Raw genomic sequence first — 10,227 nt, forward strand, 5'->3', positions numbered from 1 at the left:
ATGGTTACGCGTATTTCTTTTGGCATCGTATACTTTGAGGCTTTTTGCCTCGTCATTTCGTGCCACATAATATATATATTTGTATTTTATATAAAAATCACACCATCAATTGTTTTACCATCATTTAATCCACTTCAGCTTCACATCGAGCCACAGGCTTTTCTTCATTCTCAATCTCTCGTCGGCTGTGGTGCGCATAATAGTCATTATTATTAAGTAATATTTCCTGCGACTATTTTTAGTTTTCCACCATTAATTTCTCTGGTGGTATCCAATATTATCACAGTTTCAAGAATGTTTACTCTCATTATTATTTATGTGAAAAAATATCATCCGATTACGAGCTCTCTGCCTGTTATACGTTGCAAGACGGTGGGTTGGAAAATACCTGACTTAAGCGTGTATATTTATCGTTAAATTTTGCATTCGCGTAACTCGTAGACCTGAACATTTTTCACTCCACGAAAACCCAAGGAAAAATTGGTCGATTTTAACGAACCTACATTATGAGCGTATTTTTATAACAAAAGTTTTGAAGTAACAACGCTTTACCAAACCGAACAGATATTCCACGTCATAGTTACGCGTTCGACTTGGGATTTTCGAGGAAATATTAACGATTGTTTTAGTAATTATATTAATTTATGAATATTTATAGTAAAAACGTTCCAGGGCGATAACAATTTTATCCGTTATTAAAAATCATTTTTAAGGACTTCCCGAGATATAAACACGACGACGACTGGATAGCAACTCGTTGAAATGTTAAATTAGGCGGTTTCGGGTACAAAGACGTTAAAAATAAATAAATGAAAATCTATTGAATAATTAATCGTAAAGAGAATAGGCGTTCGTGTTCAAAACAAAATAAAGTCCAGTGACGACACTCGATATCGATGTCTCTCTCCCAGACAATTGACATCATAATATATTTTAAAACGTAGTCTTTGGGACGCTAAAACGACCGAAATTCGAGTTCGAATGAATATCGTGCGTGACACGAAAATCGGGAACGGGTGGGAGGGCAGGACGCGGCGAACGCGGTCCGCATATCGCAATAACTAACTAACGTTAACTAACCAATCAATAACACCTAACCGACTAACTGTTATCGACGATGACTAACTGTCGTGTGTATTGTTTGTCTGTCTATCTGTATCCGGCACCACCGCACGTCGGCCACACCAGCCCGGTACACGTGCACGGACTGCGGCAAGCACACGCCACGTCGTCGAACCTGTCCCGGCACAAGCAGACGCACCGAGCCTGGACTCGCAGTCGGCCAAGCGGTGCAACGCGTGTGGCAGGGTACGTGAGCATGCCCGCGCTGGCCATGCACCTGCTCACGCACAGCTGTCGCACGCGTGCGGCGTGTGCGGCAAGATGTTCAGCAGGCCGTGGCTGCTGCAGGGCCACCTGAGTCGCACACGGGCGAGAAGCCGTACGCGTGCGCGCAGTGCGGCAGGCGTTCGCGGACCGGTCGAACCTGCGCGCGCACATGATGACCACTCGGGCGATAAGAACTTCGCGTGCAACTGGTGCCGCAAGTCGTTCGCGCTCAAGTCGTACCTGAACAAGCACCTGGAGGCCGGTTGCGCCCCGGCCGCCGTCTCGTCGTCGTCGTCCGTCTTCGTCTTCGTCGTCGTCGTCGTCGTCGTCGTCGTCGCCGTCGTCGCCGCAACAGCGGGACGAACGCGACACGGCCACGCGGGACGGATAACGCCGTCGAGCGGCGCCGCAGCACCAGACGTCCGGCGGACGTCGGTCATACGGTTCGCCGCCGGCAGTCGCCGACTCGCACAGTCTTGTCGGATCTAACAGATATCGACACGATATTGCCGACAACGTTTCTCGACGAGAACGATTTTAACGGTTTATTTATATTTATATTTTTATTTTATCACTACCCCACCCCGCCCCCATCGAAAGAAGCGAACAGACAACGACTACAAGTATAAATAATTATATTATTGTTTTTATTAATCTGTTGTAATATTATAGTGGTACAACTATGCGATATTATCGTATACAATATCGGATCTAGTTTTTAATTATATCGACGTCGGTATTTAATATTTATTAAGACATAGGTATAATAATATTTTAATATTATGTACCATAGGTTTCACATATTTTTATTATATTATATTATAGCTGATAGCAGTATAATTGTCGCCTAGTTTATAAGATAACGCAATATTATTATTATTATTATTATCATAATCATCATCATCATCATCATCGCCACAGCCAGCTTTGCTACAGCACCTTAAGCGTGCAATTTATTTACCGGTTCACCTATATACCTCAATATTGTTATAAAATATAATATAGGTAGTGTGTTTTGAAACGAGCAATAATATTAATGTTATATACGTTAAACAGTGTTAGGCTGATGTTATATTTTTAGAGAAAATTTTTTTCGTCATCGCCATATTAATTTTACATAAAATGGCGATTCTCGTCGTGGTATGTATGTTTTTATTACACAGAGTGGTTTTTTTTTTTTTTTTTACGAAAATTTAAACGGTTCGACGACGACGACTTAAATAATATGATATCATCAAATCGATATGAATTATTATGTCTGTTCGAAAGCGATCGCCGCTCGATCAATTATACAACGATATGATTTTTATAGACTTTTTTTTTTTTTAATAATACGTATTATTATGCTTTTCGAGCCATTTTTGGATTTTGACTATTGGGCGGATATTACATAACAATTTAATAATATTGTTATATAATGTTCAGGAAAATATTTGCTCAAATATTGCAAGGTGAACATACGTAATAAAAATATATCATGTTTTTTTTTTTTCATTTTACTTTTTATACATATTATACGCGCGATGAATTTTTAAAAAACCGTTTGGTGTAATAATATATTTTGTGTATATTGCTCGATAGTTGAACATTTAAATTTAACGTAGAAGTTTTGTAAAATTATATGTTCGCACACGTGGTAAACAAATATTTAGTAAGTCGTAGTATTTCGATAAAATTTCTATAATGTTATATAGTAAAAATATCATTATACCACTTGGTGGATATGAATCTCACTAAAACTCAACCAAAATTATGTACAAATATTTCATTATTACATTGTTTGAACAAATGAATGATACATTAGCAGGCTGTGATTTTGGATTATAAAAGTATTTTAAAATTGTAATTGATGGTTTGAATGATTTTCATGCTATATCAAAATCGGTTTTAATTTGATTTTTACATTAGAGTTTCAGGAAAAAAAAATAATAAAAAAAACTCGTTTATTTAGCAACATTTTATTACTTTTTAACTTTTACGGTAGTGTATTTTAGATTGATTATACATATTATAAATTTTACCATTTTTAAATTTAACCAAAGGCTGAGTATTAACATAATTTATATATATATAGTAAATAATAGTTAGGTAGGTAGGTCCGTCCTTTCCTGCTGTTGAGATGATTAGGTATTTGAAAATTTTAGGTGCCCGTCACAGGAGCAATCGAATTTATTTCTATACGCGGTTGCATTTTTTTTTTTTTTTAATTATAACAATATTTTACATTACGAAATGAATTTTTGAAAATTTCTGAAAAACGATTTTTTTAACGATATAATTTTAAACCCGTATTATTTCTGAGTGTGGCGTTCAGTGAAAATACACGACGGGAGACGAAAAACGTCGTTAAAAAGACGTTTACGAAATGCACGACTTTGGCCGACGATTCAGACTAATTGTTATTATACTCCGTGGTGCAGTATCAGCGTCTCATCCGAATTAATGATTCGATCGTTAATCGCACACCTAGAAATTCGTTATCGAATATGGCCAATAAAGGTCGAAAACCTGCAACTGCCGCAACGTTATCGTTTCCAAAGACGGTATTCTATTATCACAATTACTATTATTTCAGTCTGGAAATTGAATTACCGCCAGTGGCGTACGCAGTATCGACCAGCACGATTAGTTCTGTACGATGGTCGTGGTACAAATAGCGTAATACGAATAACTACTTTTTATTTAAAATTATATTTTTCGAACATTTCTTCTCAAAAATCCAAGCGCATAAACGTTTTGCATTCTTATTGCATAAAATTGTATTTTATCATTATTTTTATTTATTTTTTACAGCATTTAATTCCGCACAATATTAAAAACGATTAGTACAAAATTATTATACTCCTTATTATCGTATAACATATTTTGACAGGTTTTAAGTCTTAACTCAGATTTTGATGACGCCTTATCGCTCTCGGGTCGGTGGCAGATGATTTCTCTCCGATTCCGAGCTCATACGTTACTGCTGCCTCTAATAGCATTGTGCCATAAAATTGTGATAATATGTTCACCTCGAGATTTCAGAAAATCGTTTCCGACGATCATCCGTACTACGACGATCAACAGTATCGTAATACTTTTATATATCATTAGACTTTTTTTTATATATATATTAAACAATATAATATTAGAAATTCTAAGTTACCACGTTATCATTGTATTTTGTATTTTAGGATTGCGCAATAGTATACACACGAAGCTTCCAATATTTTATAGATAACGGCACGGTGTACTCGTCACGCGTTGGCGTTTATAGAGAGACTTATAATAATAATAATATAAATTGTATATTATTATTATAACTTTGGCAATATTATCATAATGTTATTATTAACGTAAAACGTAGAGAGAGAGAGAGGAATGAATCGTATTTTTTAGAATTTTATTCTTGGTAGTTTAATTTATGTAAATAATATTATTATCGTACTATACGTATCAACTCACATATACGTATACAAAAAATACATATACTATATGTGTTGTGTATATATATATATATATATATATATATATATATACATTGGATTTGCTTTACCGTTTATAATTGTACTCTGTATATAAATTTAGTATCGTAATAATAATATATTAATCATTATTTATTACGCATTTATATAAAACATATAGATTTAGCCGCGACGCGATATACCAATTTGAAATTGCGCAGTGTATGTGGTAATAACTTATTATTATCGTCATCATCATTATCATCATTATTGATCATATTATTTATCATTTAACTAATAGATAGGGTTTCGGAACATGATCTATGAGACTATAATATTATAAATCATTTATATAACCACGATTTGTAATGCTCAATACAATTTTAAATGTTTAGTTTTATATAACGCAACGATATAATATTATTACTATTATTATTATTCTTATGAGATAATATATCGTACTGATTTTTGAACAAAAACAAAATATGTTCATCCGTTTTAGCTGTAATATTTACCATATTATTATTGTATCGTAAGTAATCGCGTCGTACTGTGACTATAGCCTCATTATTGCGATGCTTATTATTATCATATAGCCACCGTCATCATGATCACCATTAATATTATTATTGTAATTAGTCGTTTTTAAGTATTTTTTTAACATAATTTTTTTGTCGATTTATTTTAATTTTAATATACATTAGCCTTTAAGTCACGTTTTAGTCATAAATGTATTTGTAATTCGCATCACATATACATGTGACGGTAGTGCCGCTAATCGCGGTCATAGAGTTTATATAACGACAGTCTTTAGCGACTTGTAATTTAGTATTGTACTAATAGGAACATTTTCCTCCGCTCCTGCGCACATTTAATTCACTGGCAAGACGACGATATAAAGCGATCTTTAAACAGATCAAACCTAATCGTGAAACAGCGCGATGGTAAAATACTATAAGAACAATAATTTATAATTACTGTTCACCAGCGTCGGTTCGGTATCGCGTGCGCGGAATCCACTCGCCGTATAATTATTATTTTATTAGATTTTTTTTAGATCTCAAGGGGCGCGTGCAAGCCGAACGACAATGATTTGACGTACATCGTAGGTACCTGTGTTATATAAAGTGCGCCCGGAGGAGAGACCTTTTTCGAGTGTGGATTTACTGAAAACGCCGACGCGCGTCATTAAAACTTGCTGCTACCATGGGGCTACCACTTTTGCCGAGATGACGTCAGTCCGGCCGGGATGTCTGATAGTCTGAATGTTTCCCGGTGAATAACTTACGAGTTACACAAAACTTTTTGGAGAAGTAATAACAGGTATTACATACTATTATTAATCCTCTCGACTTCGCGAGAGCTAGTCGAATATTAGAAGTGCTTGCTGCAAAAATCTAACACGTTCAATAATTTATTTCGAAATATATTATTTTTCACGGAATAAAACAAAGAAAAAGTTCTCAAAAAATCGGTACAGGGACCAGATTAATCCGTTAAACATATTAGTGTAGTTATCTGAGTAAATAGACTTATCTGGTTTTCTTTTTACTACTGAAAATAATAGTAAATTTTAACATAATTAATAAACCTAAGTCGTATACATATACGTCCTACAACTTTGTTAATGTGAAATATAGTTTTATTTCATTTAAAATTATATTTATAATTTTTTCGATAAAAAAAAAAATCAGAACATGACTGTTATGAGTTCATAACGTTTTTATGAAATAGTTAAAGAAAACAGTTGATAAATCAATAGGTTCTATACAATACGTCCAGTATATTTAAAAGGATTAAAAACTATGAAAGTGTTTATGATTATTTCAAAAAGTTTCAAAACTTATCTGGTTTTCGCAGCAAAGCCTTCAATCGTCTATAGACCAATAGTTCGAAAACCAGACAACCCGGACGATGGAAAGACTTTAAACGGTAGCCTTCACTCTTTAGTAACACTCGTAAAAAACGTTACACAATTATCCGTGATATTATGTTGTAAAAAATTCGATCGTCACAATGTCTACAATGAAATTGCTAAAAATTATTGTTAAGACAATATATTCGCACAAGCTTTTCAGCTTGTTGTATATAGAATATAATATTATAAAGTATGTTACGGTTTTTAGTCCTATTCAAACGAAATATCTCGCGCGTCCTAAAAATGTATTCGTTTACATCTAGTCATTTATAACTCGTCTAGTCCTTACATTTAACATTTTATTCATCTAGTCCTTTACATCCAATAATTTTGAGATTTATTGGCGTGCGTGTACCATAATAATAAATATGAGCATGACGTACGCGCGCCAAATGTAATTATTACGATTTTATGATATTGTTAGTTATTACTTCCATTCTCGTTTTACGTTTGTTTTAAGTGTTTTTTTTTCTACCCCTTATTTTTACTTGTTTATTCTTGTCATTTATTATTAATGTAGGTTTTCAATGTTTTTTTTTTTATTTTTATATAAATTATTTATTATTATATCGCTTGCATTAAAAAAAAAAATAATTATAATAATAATCATAATAATAAAATCATATTATATTATTATATTATGATACATATACATACTATTTTCTAAATTATAAGCCATATTGATTCATTAATAGTTCATGTCTAGGTAACATAGAGTAAACAAAAAACGAACGTACACGCTAAAATGGTGAAAATACGAATGCGTAGTAATCACCTATAAAAGGTCGTATGCCATTTTTCATTTTTTTATTCAAACTTTGGATTTGGTTGTAGTAGAATTACGGTCTACGTAACTGTTGAGAAATATCCTGTTCGTTTCACCACTGTAATATCAATCGATGTGAATAGTATCCGAGTAGAACCATCATAAGCATCATAGTACTTCATTTTGTTTCATGGGGTAAAATTTAGAAAAACATATTTTTTTAAATCAAAACGACCCAATTTTTTGAATAAAAATATAAAAATTATAATGACTGACGCATTTTGGTTTGTATTAAGTACGTAGGTATACAAAAACAATGTTTTGTGCTTCTATGTTTTTTTGAGCTGACGCCTTACGTCTCATAATAATATTACGTATGTATATGTATTATATGATATTATTATATTGTAAAATGAAAAAAATTCAAAAAAAAGTGCTTATATATATCCATAAAATTGTTATTATATTATATTTACATGCTGCAGTTGCAGTGTCGTTTACAGAAAATGATCGCTATAATATAATTTAATAATAAATCGTTTGTAATATTGTATCACAATGTGTGAACGATAGGTAATAATAATATTATATTGTAAGACAGTCTTATATATATTATATATTGTAATAATGATAATAACAACGACATAATATTATGTTCTCTTGGCAATAATAATAAGCAATATCATGTGAACTTTTTTTTTTTTTACATTGTTTCAATAATAAACGATTCTAGTTAATAAATAAAAAAAATAAAAAAATGAAAACAAAAGTATTTGTGTATTATAATAATTGTGTTATTATTATCACGCCGTTGAGTTTTATTTTTTTCAGCTATAAAAGTCAATCGCAAAACACCATTGCGACACTGCGTATACAAATAATATTATATAGGCGAACTATTTTCTGAGATATAATATCATTTTTTTATATCTACTATTTCAGTCGTCGTATATTTATGAGTCAGCGACTATTGTGTATATTATCGTCACCATCGTTATTCTTTTTTACATGTATTTCAAATTTAGTAACGGTTTTCACTTTACAGATATCTGCAACCGTCGTGCATGTGGTGCACCATATTATTATTATTATTCGTTTTACGAATTACAACCATTATTCGTTGAACGTGTGAATCAACAACTAATACATTAGCTTAGAACTTTTATGCGTAAATGATTAAAGAAAGGCCTATAATTGTGGGCAAGACTTGAATATTTATTATTCACATAAAGACCTGAATTTAACGATGAGGAATGCGTGCGAAAGATATGTTCTGCATGTGTTAACGGATTAAACAATGAGTCAGAAAAAGACAAATAGGACGTAGGTAAGTTATTTTAATTATAGTTCGTCGATGAAAATAAGAAATGCAATAATAATAATTCATAACCCTCAACGAGTAAATATAATAACATAAATAAATTGCCGCATATATCCGTGGCGGGTGATAATCTATCCCGACAATTATTTCATTTATGAACATACATACTATTTGTAAAGTCATTGCTATCACTTAAAAATTGTATGATAAATTAAAAATAAATGTATTATAAATACTAAAGCACTCAATGATAACAGTATAGTTTTAAAAAATGACCTGTGGCTATACATAAATATAAATAATAAATATGACAGCGACCCTCTATCCGACTATAGGTCGTTGCAATTTACAAAAAACATAACACTTCAGAAGAGTATTTTCAGATATAATATGGTCATTCATATTAAAAGGTATGTATACATTTGTGACATGTAATATATGTAATTAGGAGGACTTATTGGGTTCATAGTCACCACAAATATTAACAACCCTTCTCAAAATATACACTACTAAAATCATCCTTAGGTTAAGAGGCCTCTTCACCTTTCTCTAAAGAATTTTTAATATTTCTACCTCTTCACAGATGTTCAAAAATAAAAACATTTTTTAATAATAATTAAAAAATATGCACAAGTGGGTCCACTATGCAGTACATTAGGTGGATACAAGTAGGTCACTGTAATGAACGTGTTAAATTCGAATTAAATGGTATATATTCGTGTATAAAAACGATTCTGAGCAGGGACGTCCATCAGCTTATATCAGTAAGTATATTTTAACATAACTAGAAAATTTACTATATATAGAAAATTCTACATAAATATTTGATAAAATTCTTAGTATTTATTAATATTCATTTTTAAATTTCAACAAAAACCATTTGACTAGAAATAATTATTATACATGTGAGTATTTAGTGTTACCTAGTGTTAAGTTGATAAAACATTATTTATGACTTTCTGTCAAATTTTTATTTTTGTAATAGTTAGAAAATAAATGGGCAATGTCGTATTACATTTTTAAATTCTAGATACATATATTATATATAAAATATGTATAAATTTCTAATTATAAAATTATAATAATCTATAAATTTTTGAGATATTGATTAGATTAGATCATAAGGATCCAACATATTTTTAAAATGTTATCATGTTTAAGCATTATCGATATTATAAACTTTTGGTGAACTTTTCAGATACCTATTTATGATTTATTTGCATTTGAATTTTAACATAAAATAAAACCAAATTTATTAAATACTGGTTTTGCATACAATTTTCATATTTCCTTAATTGTTTTCTTTATTTTTTATGATTATTTTAAAAATTACTAAGACATTTTACTTTTAATCCTCCAAAGTACTATCAAGATCTTATTTAATACTAAAAACAACTCCTCGATTTGTCCACAAAATAAAAAATAACATAAAACACATATCATTGTAAAA

The 10,227-nt window shown here is 31.4% G+C and overlaps 1 pseudogene; it reads left to right on the forward strand.

Moving 5' to 3' along the window:
• Nucleotides 1–1,743, forward strand: part of LOC112601165 — a 49,996-nt pseudogene extending 48,253 nt beyond the window's left edge.
• The last annotated feature ends 8,484 nt before the right edge of the window (nucleotides 1,744–10,227 follow it).

Source organism: Melanaphis sacchari, unplaced genomic scaffold, assembly GCF_002803265.2.
Source record: "Melanaphis sacchari strain LSU unplaced genomic scaffold, SCAv2.0 Contig75_pilon_pilon, whole genome shotgun sequence".
In the NCBI taxonomy this organism is placed as follows: Eukaryota; Metazoa; Arthropoda; class Insecta; order Hemiptera; family Aphididae; genus Melanaphis; species Melanaphis sacchari.